This window comes from Dendrobates tinctorius, unplaced genomic scaffold (genome assembly GCF_039654945.1).
Source record: "Dendrobates tinctorius isolate UK_male_01 unplaced genomic scaffold, ASM3965494v1 ptg000105l, whole genome shotgun sequence".
NCBI lineage: Eukaryota > Metazoa > Chordata > Amphibia > Anura > Dendrobatidae > Dendrobates > Dendrobates tinctorius.
In genome coordinates, this window is record NW_027361773.1 from 8,647,878 (window position 1) to 8,665,435 (window position 17,558).

General features: G+C 43.1%; 1 protein-coding gene across 3 annotated transcripts in view; it reads left to right on the forward strand.

Annotated features, from left to right (window-relative positions):
- The window catches only part of SFMBT2 (Scm like with four mbt domains 2), a 371,940-nt gene that overhangs the window by 115,452 nt on the left and 238,930 nt on the right, over positions 1-17,558 (forward strand). The window lies entirely within an intron of this gene.

The window sequence follows — 17,558 nt, forward strand, 5'->3', positions numbered from 1 at the left end:
ATAGATATATGTGGGCTTGTTTTTTTGCAGGATGAGTTGTACTTTTGAAAGACACTATTAATTTTACCACATAGTGTACTGGAAAACAGGAATAAAAAAAATTCAAGTGGGAAGAAACTGTGAAAAAAACCCCCACAATTCTGAATTGTTCTTACAATGTACGCATTCTGTTCATCAGTATAACTATGGCGATACCAAACATTTATAGTTCCTTTTTAAATTATTTTAGTGATGAAAAAAAATCAGAAATTTGTACAAAAACAAAAAAAATAAAAAAAACATTTCTAGGTTGTGTCACCATTTTCCGAGAACCATAATGTTTTAATTTTCTGTCAATGGAGCTGGGTGATTGCTTATTTTTTTGCTGGGCGAGACAACGTTTTCATTGATACCATTTTGGGATAGGTTTGACATTTGGATATCATCTTCCAGCATTTTTTGTGGTATTGCAGAGACCAAGAAACCACAATTTTATCATTTTTCAATTTTTTTCATTTACAGTGTTTACCGATTGGGTTCATTATTTTTATATTCCGATAGATCAGTCTTTTCTGAATGTCGCGAATGTGTATTTTTATTTATTTGTTATTATTATTTATTTATTTTTATTATCTTATCAGTCCTCTTAGGGGACCTGAAGCTGCGCTCGTCTGATCGCTTGCGCTATGTTCAACAATGCCACAGCATTGCTGTATATAGTAAAAATCACTCTCTCCTCTTGCGCTTAGCCACACGTTAGGTGGAAAGGAGCTCAACAGACCCCCAGTCTGTTATAGAAACTCATGGGTGACCCAAATTACATCACTGGGGCATATAGAGGGATGCATCCCCAGGCCGGCGCATGTTAAATGCTGCTGCCAGGGTAGGTTTTCATGCAACGTATTGCCGGCGCTTTGGACGCTGCGGAAACCCCACTCCGTTCAAAGCGCTGCCCCCCTTTTCTATGCGCGGTGATACCGCATGTGCTCATTGAACACATGCGGCATCACCGCATCATATACATAGAATGGGTTATTTATCTTGCGGAAACTGAACGTGTCCGCAAGTTAAATAGACATGCTGCGGTCTAAAAAGACGCGCAGCTGGTTCGTAATTTTGGGTGTGTCTCCCGCATTCCTGCACGCATAGTGGAGAGGGGATTTAAAATCCCCTCCACTATGCTGTAACATCTGGATGCTGCGGATTAAATGCTGCGAGTGTATGCAGCGTTCAATCCGCAGCAAATCCAGATGAATTACGCCATGTGGAAACATACCCTCAAAGTTTGACAGTGGTATTTAACAGGTTAATAATCACGGGTGGAGTAGAGCAGAGTGTTAGGCCGGGGTTACACTGGCGAGGAATACGGCCGAGTGAGAGGCGCTAAAAGCCCGCATTAGACACGGACCAATGATTCCCTATGGGGTCCCTCGCACCAGCCGTATATTTCTCGGGCGTATTCTACGGTCAGTGCCAATCGCAGCATGCTGCGATTGTCAGCGTACTACTACGCCCGTAGTATGCCAAGGCAAGTCTATGGGTGCACAAAAAATACGCATTACACACGGACCACACATGTGACTTGCGAGAAATACGCACCAGGTGTCTTTTAGCAAAGCCGGCAATTCAGTGCGCTATACAGTAAACTCACACTGACAGGTTTAATAAAGAAACAAAAGAATAGATATATACACATAGAATATATATATAATATATAATATATATATATATCTATACATATATGCATTCTATGTGTATATATTTTTCAAGCAGAAAATTGATAACATCAGGGACAGTTTTGGTCAACAACCCCCAGAGCCCTTCCTCCCGACTTCCCAGCCCTCCACCTTCAAAACCAACTTCTCCACCATTACAGAAGATCGACTCTCCACTCTACTCTCAAGATCACATCTCACCACCTGTGCACTCGACCCGATCCCATCCCACTTCATCCCAAACCTCACCACAGTCTTCATCCCAACCCTAACCCATCTCTTTAACCTATCACTAACAACTGGTGTTTTCCCCTCAAGCTTTAAACATGCCTCCATCACACCTATCCTCAAAAAGCCCTCTCTTGACCCATCCTCTGTATCTAGCTATCGCCCTATATCACTTCTCCCATACGCCTCCAAGCTACTGGAACAACACGTCTACCTTGAACTGTCCTCCCATCTCTCTTCTTGCTCCCTCTTCGACCGCTTACAATCTGGCTTCCGGTCACACCACTCCACTGAAACTGCCCTTACTAAGGTCACCAATGACCTCTTAACTGCCAAGAGCAAGCGACACTACTCTGTCCTCCTCCTCCTGGACCTGTTGGCTGCCTTTGACACAGTGGACCATTCCCTATTATTACAGACCCTCTCATCCCTCGGCATCACAGACTTGGCCCTCTCCTGGATCTCATCATACCTAACAGACCGGACATTCAGCGTCTCCCACTCACACACCACCTCCTCACCTCGCCCCCTATCTGTCGGAGTCCCACAAGGTTCAGTCCTAGGGCCCCTGCTGTTCTCTATTTACACCTTTGGCCTGGGACAGCTCATAGAATCTCATGGCTTTCAGTATCATCTTTATGCTGATGACACACAGATCTACATCTCTGGACCAGATATCACCTCCCTACTAACCAGAATCCCTCAATGTCTGTCCACTATTTCATCCTTCTTCTCCACTAGATATCTGAAACTCAACATGGACAAAACAGAATTCATCATCTTTCCCCCATCTCACGTGACCCCCCCTACGAACCTATCAATTACAGTAAATGACTGCCCACTCTCCCCAGTCCCACAAGCTCGCTGCCTCGGAGTAATCCTTGATGCTGATCTCTCCTTCAAACCACATATCCAAACCCTTTCCACTTCCTGCCGACTTCAACTCAAAAATATTTCACGCATCCGTTCATTCCTCACCCAAGAATCTGCAAAAACCCTAGTCCATGCCCTCATCATCTCTCGCCTTGACTACTGCAACCTCATGCTCTGCGGCCTCCCCTCAAACACTCTCGCACCCCTCCAATCTATTCTAAACTCTGCTGCCCGTCTAATCCACCTGTCCCCCCGCTATTCCCCAGCTTCTCCCCTCTGTCAATCCCTTCACTGGCTCCCAATTGCCCAGAGACTCCATTACAAAACCCTAACCATGACATACAAAGCCATCCACAACTTGTCTCCTCCATACATCTGTGACCTCGTCTCCCGGTACTTTCCTGCACGCAACCTCCGATCCTCACAAGATCTCCTTCTCTACTCCCCTCTTATCTCCTCTTCCCACAATCGCATACAAGATTTCTCTCGCGCATCTCCCCTACTCTGGAACTCTCTACCACAACATATCAGACTCTCACCTACCATCGAAACCTTCAAAAAGAGCCTGAAGACCCACCTCTTCCGACAAGCCTATAACCTGCAGTAACCACCGATCGACCAAACCGCTGCACGACCAGCTCTACCCTCGCCTACTGTATTATCACCCATCCCTTGAAGATTGTGAGCCCTCGCGGGCAGGGTCCTCTCTCCTCCTGTACCAGTTATGACTTGTATTGTTTAAGACTATTGTACTTGTTTTTATGTATACCCCCCTCACATGTAAAGCGCCATGGAATAAATGGCGCTATAACAATAAATAATAATAATAATAATAATAATATATATCTATTCTTTGGTTTCTGTTTAGAAACCCTGTCATAGGGCTCCATTATATGTCCATTTTGCAAGCCTGCGAGAAAATCTCGCCATACGGATTACATACGGATGCTTACATGCGCAAAATACGCGACCACACCTTGATTACGGATGACATACGGATCACTGTTTAGGGGCCATTCATCCGTATTACGCATGTAAAATACTGACCGTATTTTGCGTCGGTTAGTGTGACCCCGGCCTTAGAGGCAGGTCCTGGCTGTAACACACCACCATCACCTGCTCAGTATGAGTTGGGTTCCCATACGCTCACTTCCGACTTGTGCTGTATGTGTACGGCACATGTCATGAAGGGGTTGAAAAGAAACCTTTTTTTTAAGTAATAAAGTTGTAAAGTTGTGTCACAGCCACAATGGATCCATATATTTTGTTTGTTTTCTACCTTTTTTTATTTTTTTGCTTGTAGGAAAATCTTTTTGCAAATTTTTTGGGAACTTTTATTTAATGCTTTTATTTTTTGGGCTTGGGGCATCAATGATGGCACAATCTGATCTAATGGCTATTTCCTCCCTGAATTTGTTCCACTAAGAAGCCCATACAATAATTAGTGTCATGGAACCACTTACACAATGAGGGGTTTCTTCCACATGCAGGGCCACAATACTTAGGGCCCCTTTACATTTAGCGATGCACCAGCGATCCCGACCACGATATGACCCGGTCAGGATCGCTGGTGCATCGCTAAATGGTCGCTAGTGAGCTGCCAAACAGGCAGATCTCAGCAGCGGTCGTTACTTACCTGTCAGACGCGGCGATGATGACGTCCTCCGCCCACGTCCACGCGTCGCTCGTCGGCGCCAGCAGGAAGCCGCCGCCGTGAAATAGACCAGGCCAATCTCGCGCGATCACCGATAAGTTGCGATAACCAACGGGGGAGCCGGTCGGAGGTAAGCATCACATGTCGCGACATCGCTAGCAATATCGCTGCTGTGTCACAAAATCGGTGACGCTTTAGCGATATTGCTAGCGATCCTGTAGATTGTGAGCCCTCGCCGGCAGGGTCCCCTCTCCTTATGTACTTGTGTGTCCCTTGTCTTACACATGTTTATTATACTTGTCTATATTTCCCCTTTTCACATGTAAAGCGCCATGGAATAAATGGCACTATATAAATGTATAATAATAATATCGCTATGTTTAAAGCCCCCTTTAGTCTGCGTACTGTATTTAGTGCTGTTAATGACTGGGAACTACAGTAATCATGTCTCTCAGACACATTGGTTAATGGAGATGTGATTTATAGTTGCCTATGTAGTACTAGTCACTATCAAAAGTGTAATATAATTATATTACTAAAAATGTTGAGTGAACAAATAGTATACAGCTATGGTCACTAGTAGACATGGAAGATGATGTTTGAGTTGCGTTTCCTGAAATCTGTGGTTTCACGCAAACTTAAACATTTTGAGATTTTATTCGCGGTTAGCAGAAAAAAAACATGGCCAGCACAGTTTCCCACACTACTGAAATATCAGAGCAGGCTAACATAATTTTGCATTGCCACACAGGCTTCCCTATAATGTCCTACAGCTATGACATTTTACAGATTATCCACAGGATAGGTCATCAATGCCTGATCGACAGGGGTCCGACACCTGGCAACCCCGCCACTACAAGTAGGCAGAGAGTGTTGGACCCCAGCCAATCAGACATTGATGACCTATCTTAAGGATAACGAAAAACTGACCAGCACCTTCATATAGTGTGAACAGGTGCAAGCAACTTACAATAAAAGAACACCGCAGCACTCTGTAAAGGTAAAGATATATGCAAACACTCAATACATGAGATCTAAACTGCATTATTGTTTTACAGAATGTACAGTCTATTTAGTAATAATGCAGTTTAGACCTAAAGTATTCAGCATTTTGGCTGTCAATCTACAGTTACAGAAAAGCAGGATGGATTATAAGAAGTGAGAGCATGTCCTTACAGCTGTCACGGTGCTCCGAGCTCTTACATAGACAGTGTTACAGGACATCCACTCAGTCTCCAACACACAGTAGGAAAGCTGTTGGACTTTTTCCGTGCTGGGGTCTGTCTATGACTGTTTTTATCAGTCATTAACTCAGCTTGTTCAATTGCTTGCCCATTTTTCTAGCAGATTAGTGGTCTTATTCTAACCTTCTCTCTTTCCCCTTGGCTTGTTTTTCAATGTCATCTGTTTCCCTCACAATTATTCTACTTGTCTCCTTGCATTGCTACACTCTTTTTTTTTATATGTTTTGTGCTTTGAAAAGCTGGTAACAGCCATGCCGCTTTTACACCGGCACTGTAAACCAGCTTTTCCATCACTAGCACTCTAAGTACAAAGCGGTCTAAAAGCTGGGTTACATTGCCTGTTTCAGAGAGTCATGTCTGTTACAAGTGCACGTAACACACAGACATATAAATAGAATATATATATATAATATATGTTCTAGAAAAAAAAAACTTTATAATTCAATACTCTATGTACCATAGATTTAAAAAAAAAAAACAGTGTGGCACTTCCGTGTAAAAGTGCCCATTTTGGTCATGATTGTTCCTAAATTCTGTACACATAAGTTAATCCAGACTCCAGATCCCTAATTTAACCCCTTAACGAGCGCCGATACGCCTTTTAACGGCAGCAGTTAACGGTAGTTTTGCCTCAGCGCCACTTTTTAACGGCACTGAGAAATAAGTGTATAGTGCCCCCCAGAGTCGGAATTTCTCCAGAGTATCAGCTACATGGGGTAGCCGAGACGCCAAAGATCATGATTTGGGTTGATTTTTACCAACCCCAGTGTTGCGATTACCTTTATTAACAATATAATGGTGACCGCAAAAAAAAAGTCTGATTTCCCATTTAATTTCTTTCTCCTCTGTTGTCACCCGGCAACAATAGGCAATTTTTACTATTGGTTCATTTTGATAACTGTGATAGACCCTATCACAGTGATCAAAATAAAAAAAACCTGTAAATCAAACCCCTTTTTATCACCCCCTTAGTTAGGTAAAATAATCAAATAAAAAATGTATTTATTTCCATTAGGGTTAGAGTTGGAGTAAAAGAGTCGGTCTAAAGTTAGGGTTGGTCTAAAGTTAGGGTTAAGGTTGGGCAAGGGTTAAGGTTGTGGTTATGGTTGGGATTACGGTTAGGGTTTGGATTAGGGTTATGTGTGTTTTAGGGTTAGGTTTGTGGTTAGAGTTATGGTTATGGTTGAGATTAGGATTAGGGTTGGGATTGGGGTTAGGGGTGTGTTAGGGTTAGGGTTGGAGTTAGAATTGGGGGGTTCCACTGTTTAGGTACATCAGGGGGTCTCCAAATGTGACATGGTGCCACCATTGACTCCAGCCAATTTTGCGTTCAAAAAATCAAACGGTGCTCCCTCCTTTCTGAGGCCTGCCATGCACCCAGACAGTGGCTTTCCCCCACATACAGGGTATCGGCGTACTCAGGAGAAATTGCACAACAAATTTTGTGGTCCATTTTCTCCTGATACCCTTGTGAAAATAAAAAAAAAATGGTTCCAAAGTAAATTTTTTATGAAAAAAGTAAAATGTTAATTTTTTTCTTCCACATTACCTTAGTTCTCGTGAAGCACCTGAAGTGTTAAAAGACCTCTTGAATGTGGTTTTGAACACCTTGAGGAGTGTAGTTTTTAGAATGGTGTCACTTTTGGGTATTTTCTGTTCTATTGACCCCCCCAAACTTACTTCAAATGTGAGGTTGTTCCTAAAAAAAATGGTTTTGTAAATTTAGTTGGAAAAATGAGAAATCACTGGTCAACTTTTAAGCCTTATAACTTCCTAACAAAAAAAATATGTTTCCAAAATTATGCTGATGTAAACTTGACATGTGGGAAACGCTATTTATTAACTATTTTGTCTTACACCACTCTTGGATTTTAGTGTACAAAAATAAAAGTTTGAAAATTGCAAAATTTTCGACATTTTTGCCAAATTTCCATTTTTTTTCATAAATAAACACAAGTTATAGCGAATAAATTTTACCACTAGCATGAAGTACAATATGTAGTGAAAAAGCAGTCTCAGAATCAGTGTGATACGTGGAAGCCTTCCAGAGCTGTAACCTCATAAAGTGACAGTGGTCAGAATTGAAAAAATTGGCTTGGTCATTAAGTACCAAATTGGCTTTGTCACTAAGGGGTTAAACCTCAGACAAAAACCTTAACATAAAAAGAACAATAAACAAAACGCTAGAAATTAAGCTAGACTCCCAACTAGACATATAAGTTAATGCATTCATGAGATTCCTAAATTAATTCAGACTTCAGATGAAACTTCAAATGGCCGCCATCATTTCAATGAACTTTGCCTTAATCAATAGTGCAAGTAAATATAAGAAACATAATAAACAGTATCTTTATCAGATAAATTCACTTCTTTCTCCACTTATTAGCCACTTCTTTCCTTATCCCTGCCTCCTATACTCAGCATGCACTCTGAAAAACAACTCAAAGAAAGATGAGCAGCCAACTCACTCTAGTATCATAAACTCTATAGAGAAACGAGGAGAGAGGAGCAGTGAGCAGCACTCAGCACAATGAGACCAGACAGACACAGGTAGATTGAGCTGTAATATCTAGAAAATGTATTTCACATCAGTGATAGATTCACAGTCACACAGCTCAGTACCGCTCTATATTGTTTTAAATACTGCTTCTTCTGTCTGTGTGGTGCAGATAAAGAAGAAAAGGAATCAATATTTCTCTGTGCTGTGTAAGAGAAGTGTCATAGCAGCTAATATCTACCCGGTAGCTGAAAGAGAACTTAAAATTGGAGATAGCATATGCATAGAGGAGACGATTTAAAAATAAAGAATACAAGTCATACTATGTTAGATAAATTTGGCAGTGACATAAAGATTACCAAATGAAGTGTAGTTGTGCAGTGACCCATGGCAGAATAGTAACATTAGCAAAGACACATTTGCTTCTGGTTTTATTAGGTACTGCAGATTTATACAGAAAATGTACATGTAAGCAGTTCCATCTTTTTGTTTCCATGAGCATAGTGCAATCTATTCAACAAAAATAGGACAAGGTAAAAGAAATTGCAGTTCATACAGAATAAGAATAATGTAAAAATAAATCACACAGAGAAAAAATAGGCATTAGCGATGAGCGAGCATGCTTAGATAAGATGTTATCCGAGCATGCTTGGGTGTTAACCGAGTGTCTTTGGCGTGCTCGAAAAATATGTTTGAGTTCCCGTGTCTACAGGTGTCGAGGCTTTCGGACAGCCACAACACATACATGGATTGCCTAACCAAGAGACATGCAGGTGGGGGGTCTTGAACATATTTTTAGAGCACTCTGAAGTCACTAGGTTAGCACACAAGCATGCTCAGATAACACCTTGTCTGCGCACGTTCGCTCATCACTTATAGGCATGTATTCACACTACTAAAAAATAACTTATGGCAATTAATGATCATTATTTGTATAACTGGTACATTTCATTCATTTATTGTTCAGGAATGGTTTGAAGGACATAACGTACAGTTTAATGTGTTGACTTGGCTTCCAAATTCCCCAAACCGAAATCCGACTGACCATCTGTAGGACGTCCTGGAAAACAAGCCAGATCCATACAGGTCCCAATTCACAGCTTGCTAGAATTAATAGTGTACCTCCTCTTATGTAGTAAGATGAGAATAATGTAGAGGAATGCACTGTGTTGGGTTTTATAAATCTCTCGCATTGATAAATCTGCTTTTAGATATTGGCACAGGCCTGCTCATGTCTATACGATACTATAAAGAGTATCCGGTTCTCTCTCTCCGAGACTCCGATATGCAGTTGTGAAGCCGACACTGTAGAATATAATCTGAATTTACAGTGCTGGATACAAAGCAGGATGCCCTATATCCCAGATGCATTGATATGAGCTGGCCTGTGCTATGTATAGTGAACCTGTCAGGTGATTCATGCTGTCCAAACCACAGGCAGCAAATATCACAGCCTTGCTGCATGGTTGCAGTCAGGTATATTGTTCTCTGAAACGCCGTTGTGTTTTAAATATACTTTGAATAACCATTGATGATCATGGCCAGAGACCTGACTAGTCCAATGGTGCCCCAGGCCGGCTCCTCCCAGCTCTGCAGCAGGTGATTGACAGGTCTCTCCCCATGTATACAGGAGAGAGACCTGTCAATCACCTGACTTGCCTGACAGGTTACCTTTTAACAGCAGATTTGTCAGTGATTGTAATTTAAAAAGCCAGTTAATGCGTGTACTCCTGCACTATAATAATGTTTCTATGTATTTGGAGGTACACTAATGAACCTAACGTCTCCTGACAGATATCTCATGACTCCTGAGAGGTCTTGTGGAGTCTGCACCTCGATGATCAGCTGTTCTGGCAGGAATAGTGGAAGCAATATTAGGCAGGTAGTTTCAGGTTCACATGTTTTTTCACATTTTACACCTAACTTTTCATTTTTTTCCTTAATTAACCGTGAATAGGCCAAATATGCCACTGTGAAATATTGCGTCTATTAAGTTTCCTCTGTAAAATGAAAAATAGGGAAATAAATACCATGCCACTTAATGATTACAATCTAATTTGTCAGCTTAAACTATTATCTAGTGAAGCATGGGAGTCCAGCTTATTCTGTATAGTACATTCTGAAATGTATTCCTCCAGGATCTGCTGAACGGCCTGCTAAAGATAATGAAACTTGGCAGCTACCAACGTAGGATAGTTTCTAATTGCTAACACAGCAGATTCATGCTGAGCTGAGACAAGCGATAAAAAACTTTAAAGAATTTCCGGAAATATTTTTAGAAACAGTACTTACTCGATTGACATACCGTAATTAAGAAGCAGGACCTTCAGATTTGCTATAGCAAGGTATCCGGCTAGAATTATTTTTATTGTGGTTCTACATCAGGATATGTTCAATATATTCTATAGTGTAAGTTCTTTGTTGTATATTTCTCTCCAATATGTTAATTTCATATTTCTATTCAGTATTATGTCCTTTAAGACAAATATTTCTTGATAAAAAAAAAATCAGTTCCACCATACCCCTACAGCAACCAACTTAATTTAGCTCCATACTCGGGATCGTGGAGGTTGGTCCTGAGAGGTAGGACCTTGACCGGTATGATAAAACTATTTTTAAATTGCTCTCCTAATGGAACCATTGACTTATAATGGGATCCTCTGTCTAGTTTCCATCATTATTTGGAAGAAATAGTGTGACACACTGCACTGTATTTGTAATAAAGAAGAAAAATAAGAGACTTGGAACTCCGCACCAACGTGAGCAGACCCTAATGCGGTATGATGATATCCCCAACCACAAGTCCTCATTCAGATGTTCATGAATCATGATTAAATTTTGCTACGCTTAGATAGCCACACATTTTCTCTCCTTTAGGAACTTTATCACTGATTAAATCACACATATAAGTCTACAAATTTGTGATAATCACAGACGGCAATGGATGGCATCAAAGTGTAATCAGACTGCTGTCCATTATTAATATTTTAATAAATAGGAGAAGCTTTGTAATTCATTTATATATAAATGAAAATCACTGATGAAATGTCAGGAACACCGCACTGCACTTGCTCACTGAGCCAGTGCGCGTGCCCTGAGTACAAAAACTGTGCACAAAGATACCTGCGGAGCGGGACAGCAGTGGTGACGATGCATGCTCCAGGCTCACAGGACCTGAAGCATGTGACTGCTGGGGGCGTGGCCTAAGCTCCACAGAGCTAGGAGCTGCAGGGAAACTCCTATAAAGGTAACTACTGGACAATCTAACCAAGGGGCATAAACAGAGACAGAAACCAGATCAAGTCGAGGTCAAAGCATGAGATCGCACAACAGTACCAAAGGGTTAGACAGAATGGATAGTCGGGACGTAGCAATAGATCAGAAAACCAGAACAGGCAATAGACGGTACAATAGGGACAAACTGTAACAGAGTAACGATAGCCAAGCCAGGAGGTCAGAACCAGAAAAGACAATAGTACCAAAAAGAGAGACTGAGTACAGAGTGAGGGAACAGACCGGGTCATACACGGGAAGCAAACAAGCAATGCAATATACAATCACACCAGTGGTGTCAGACACACAGCCAGAATAACAGTATAGCTGACAGAGAACCCAGGTAAAGAGTGAGTATAAATACCCCTCCCAGATCCAGAAAGAGGCCACGTACACTTAACCCTGTGAGTGCAGGGCAAGAACCCTGATCAAACCATGACAGTACCCCCCTCTTAACGGGGGGCCACTGGACCCCCAGGCTTGTCTGGGTATCTGGCGTGGAAAGCCCGCACTAGACGATCGGCATGCACCGAACTGGCCGGAACCCATGACCGATCTTCCAGAGAGTACCCCTTCCAGTGTATCAGATATTGGAGTCTCTGGCGCACCCACCGGGAGTCAACAATGCGCCCTACTTCATACTCCAGCTGCCCCTCTACCAGCACTGGCAGAGCATTTGATGAGGGATCCTCTCTCACCGTCCCCACAGGCTTTAACAGGGACCTGTGGAAGACATCAGAAATTTTAAAGGTGGTGGGCAGCTGCAGTCGGTAGGTTACTGGGTTAACAACCTCCACAACTTTGTATAGGCCAATAAACTTGGGGCCCAGCTTTATTGATGGTATCTTAAGCTTGATATTGCAGGTGGATAGTCACACCTTCTCCCCTACTGCAAATGCTGGACCTGGCCCCCTCCTCCTGTCAGCAAACCGCTTATAGTTTTCCTGGGCCTTGGAAATATTCCTCTGAACCTCCCTCCAAAGAATTTTAAGATGTTGTGTCGCACCCTCAGCACCAGGACAACCTGAATCCATGCGGCAAACTCTCCAAAATGTGGGTTAAACCCATAGTTGATCTGGAAGGGAGACTTCCCAGTAGACTGACTCACACGACCGTTGAACACAAACTCTGCCATGGGCAATATCTCACACCAGTCCTCCTGCCTGGAAGAGGCCAAGCATCTCAGAATCTGCTCCAATGATTGGTTCGTGCGCTCTGTCTGTCCATTAGACTCTGGGTGGTAGGCAGAGGAGAAGGACAACGAAATACCCAGCTTTTTGCAAAAAGCCCTCCAGAACCTGGCCACAAACTGTACCCCTCTATCTGACACCACATTCATAGGCACTCCATGCAACCGAATTATATGCTGCATAAATAAGTGGGCCAGGGTTTCAGCAGATGGTAATGCGGGGAGAGGTACAAAGTGGGCTTGTTCTGAAAACCTATCCACCACCACCCATATCACAGAGTTGCCCCTGGAAGGAGGAAGATTTGTGATAAAATCCATGGACAAATGTGTCCATGGTCTATCCGGAATTGGCAAAGGCACCAACTCCCCGTCCGGCCGGACCTGAGAACTTTTAGAACAAGCGCACACCCCACATGCAGTCACAAACTTTTTAATATCTGTTACCATAGAGGGCCACCAGAAACCCCTCGCAATTGCCCCCTCGGGTAGCTGCAATCCCAGGATGAGCACTCAACATAGAATCATGAAATTCCTGCATAAGTCCGAGATGGAAACGTTCCGGTACAAACTATTTACCTGGGGGTTTACCACCCGGAGCCTGAGTCTGGGCCTCCAAAATCCCTCTCTGTAACTCAGATGAGATTTCGGCCACCACTACTCCTGGCTGAAGAATGGAGGAGGGAGGTTCTGGAGGGGACACCGAATCAAAGCTTTGGGATAAGGCATCATCCTTGATGTTTTTAGATCCCGGACGGAATGTGATGGTAAACTGAAATCGAGAAAAAAAAAAGCGCCCACCTAGCCTGTCTGGGGGTCAGTCTCTTGGCAGACTCGATATAGGTCAAATTTTTGTGATCAGTGGTGACTGTAATGGGATGATCGGCCCCCTCCAGGAAATGCCTCCATTCTTCAAAAGCCAACTTTACCGCCAACAACTCTCCATTGCCGAAATCGTAATTTCTCTCAGCAGAGGAAAATTTTTTAGAGAAGAAGGCGCAAGGCCTCTGATTAGTAAGGGTAGGAGGGCCCTGAGACAAAACTGCCCCCACCCCTACTTCCGAGGCGTCAACCTCCACGACAAAAGTTCTTGACGGGTCGGGTTGTACCGATACAGGGGCTGAAGAAAAGCACTTTTTTAATGTCATGAAAGAATTTTTTGCAGCTACAGACCAATTTTTTACATCAGCTCCCTTGAGAGTGAGGTCCGTTAGAGGCTTTACCACCTGCGAGAAGCCTTTAATAAATTTCCTATAAAAGTTAGCAAAGCCCAAATATCGCTGCAACCCTTTCAAGTCATGAGGCGGCACCCAATCCGTAACAGCCTGGACCTTCTTAGGATCCATGCGTAACCCTCCCCTGACACAATCAACCCCAGAAAGGATACTTCTTGCATGAAAAATGAGCATTTTTCCAACTTGGCATAGAAATGATTCTCCCTCAGTCTCATGAGACCCATCCGCAAATGGTGCAAGTGAGATTGACTGTCCACCGAGTACACCAGAATGTAATCCAAATAGATAACCACAAAATGACCAATTAAATCAGAGAAAATTACATTAATAAAATTCTGAAAAACAGCAGGAGCGTTGGTGAGACCAAAGGGCATAACCAAGTTTTCGAACAGGCCTTCAGTCATCAGGAACGCTGTTTTCCATTCGTCCCCTTCCCGGACTCTTATAAGGTTATATGCCCCACGTAAATCCGGTTTAGAGAACCACTTGGCCCCGGTAAGCTGGTTACATAGATCAAGAATTAGGGGGAGAGGATATGTATTTTTCACAGTAATTTTGTTTAATTCCTGAAAGTCGAGGCACGGCCGCAAACCACCATCTTTTTTCTTAACAAAAAAGAAGCCTGCCGCCACAGGTGAAACAGAAGGCCTAATATGCCCTTTACGGAGACTCTCGGTAATGTACTCCTTCATGGCTAGACGGTCGGGCCCGGACAAATTGAACAGGCAAGCCTTGGGTAACTTGGCTCCAGGGACAAGATTAATGGCACAATCAAAGGGTCTATGTGGTGGTAGCGCCTCTGCCTCACTTTTGGAAAATACGTCTTCAAAATCTTTCAGGTACTCCTGAATACCTTTCAGATCGACAGACGACATTGACACAGATTTTACTGGGGTGACAAGAGTTGTCAAGTTACAACATAGACCGTTAGCCATACAACCCCACTGAATGTTCTCCCCCGTGACCCAGTCAATAGTAGGATTGTGGCGTTGAAGCCAAGACATACCCAGTACCAGTCCAACCGGCAGATTATTTAGAACACCTTACCTTTTCTCTGAAAGTGGGTTCCACTCACGTGGAAAAATTATCAGTCATGAAACATATTCCTTCCTGGGTGATAGGAGAAGAATCAATTGCCACGATTTTAACAGGATCTTTTACCCTGACTGTCCCTATCTTATGAAAAGTCACAACTTTGGCATCGATCAGATTAATAGAAGAACCACAGTCAACAAAGGCGGTGGTCTCAACTGGACCGCCTGTAAGTTCTAGTTTCACCGGAAGCAGAATTTTAGTAAGTGAGGAAAAGGGTACCTGGGAGTCTGGGCAACCTCCTCGATTGTTCCCCAGACTCAGTCGTTTTCCTGACGGCTTCACTGAAGAAGGGCAAGAGGAACAGTTCCTTCTCCAATGTCCAGCAGATCCACAGTAAAAGCACAATTGGTTGTTTCTATGGCGTCTCCTCTCTTTTTCCTTCAATGACGTGGCACCAACCTCCATGGGCTCGTGACTAGATGCAGAGTCTCTCAGATTGGAGAATAAAGGGGTCTCCTGCAGCATGACCCCTCTCATCCACAGCCTACGGTCCATGCAGACAGCCTGGATCATAGTGTCCTCCAAAGAATCCGGTGGAGGATGAAGGGCTAGGGTATCTTTCAAACGTTCGGACAGGCCTCTACAGAACAAACCCTGGAGGGCAGCATCATTCCAGGAGACGTCACTCGGCCGAGTGTTTCCCCTGGCACACACTCATCACCATATCCTTGGCTAGTCTCACACGATTGGGTTCATCGTAGATATGCCAGAGGGCCTCGAAGAATGCATTCACTGACATTCTCTCAGGGGAGGTAAGGGGAAGGGAAAAAGCCCAAGCCTGAGGGGAGCCCCTTAACAAAGACATAATAACCCCAACACTCTGACTCTCATCCCCAGAGGAGCGTGGTCTTAACGAGAAGAAGAGTTTGCACCCCTCCTTAAAAACCTTAAATTTTTTTTTATCCCCAGAGAAAAAGTCAGGCAATTTAACACGTGATTCCGGTGAGATTAAGGAAACATCTGGGGTACCCTCACCCCAGGCCCCAGAAAAAAAAGAACCCTGCATGGCATGAGCAACCTCCCTCTGAACCTGTTGCTGTGACTGATCCAGGGTTCGCTGCTCCACAGAAAGGTTTTGCATCATTTGAATGAGGCTATTCACTTGCTCAGAGAGAGCATGCAGCGGATCCATGACTCAAGGAAAAAAAAAGTGCGAACCTCGTTTAAATGTTTTGGGTCAGCTGTAATGTCAGGAACACCGCACTGCACTTGCTCACTGAGCCAGTGTGCGTGTCCTGAGTACAAAAACTGTGCACAAAGATACCTGCGGAGTAGGACAGCAGTGGTGATGATGCATGCTCCAGGCTCACAGGACCTGAAGCATGTGACTGCTGGGGGCGTGGCCTAAGCTCCACAGAGCTAGGAGCTGCAGGGAAACTCCTATAAAGGTAACTACTGGACAATGTTACCAAGGGGCATAGACAGAGACAGAAACCAGATCAAGCCGAGGTCAAAGCACGAGATCGCACGACAGTACCAAAAGGTTAGACAGAATGGATAGTCGAGTAATCGGGACGTAGCAATAGATCAGAAAACCAGAACAGGCAATAGACGGTACAATAGGGACAAACTGTAACGGAGTATCGATAGCCAATCCAGGAGGTCAGAACTAGAAAAGACAATAGTACCAAAACGAGAGATGGAGTACAGAGTGAGGGAACAGACCGGGTCATACACGGGAAGCAAACAAGCAATGCAATATACAAGCACACCAGGGGCGTCAGACACACAGCCAGAATAACAGTATAGCTGACAGAGAACCCAGGTAAAGAGTGAGTATAAATACCCCTCTCAGATCCAGAAAGAGGCCACGTACACTTAACCCTGAGAGTGCAGGAACCTTCTCAACTAATGAATAAAACAAATGAAAGTCCAGATAATAAAGACTAAAAATATTTTATTAATTACACAATAAAAGAGAAACCAAACATATAAGACATAATGCAATACCATAAAAAATCATGATGTAAAAAGGTAGTTACATAGAGAACACATAAGCCATAAGTAAATATAGTGATCATAAAAAATTCCAACCGCATCAAGGTGCATATAATGAACAGACAGAGAGTATAGAAACTCAAATAAAGTGCATAGGAAATGTAATAAGATCATAGATACCCGTGGTCAATGGCTAAATGCGTCTCCAGCTTCCTCCAACGTACGTTTCGCCTACCGTGGCTTTCTCAAGGAGAAAGCCACAGTAGGTGAAACGTACGTTGGAGGGAGCTGGAGACGCATTTAGCCATTGACCACCTTGATGCGGTTGGAATTTTTTATGATCACTATATTTACTTATGGCTTATGTGTTCTCTATGTAACTGCCTTCTTACATCATGATTTTTTATGGTATTGCATTATGTCTTATATGTTTGGTTTCTCTTTTATTGTGTAATTAATAAAATATTTTTAGTCTTTATTATCTGGACTTTCATTTGGTTTATTCATTAGTTGAGAAGGTTTCTATTGTCTTTCATGAATATCCGTACATGTTATATTGGTTGTTGGCCTGTGAGTGCAGGGCAAGAACCCTGATCAAACCATGACATGAAACACTGATTGAAAAAAGTGATAAAAGCTGA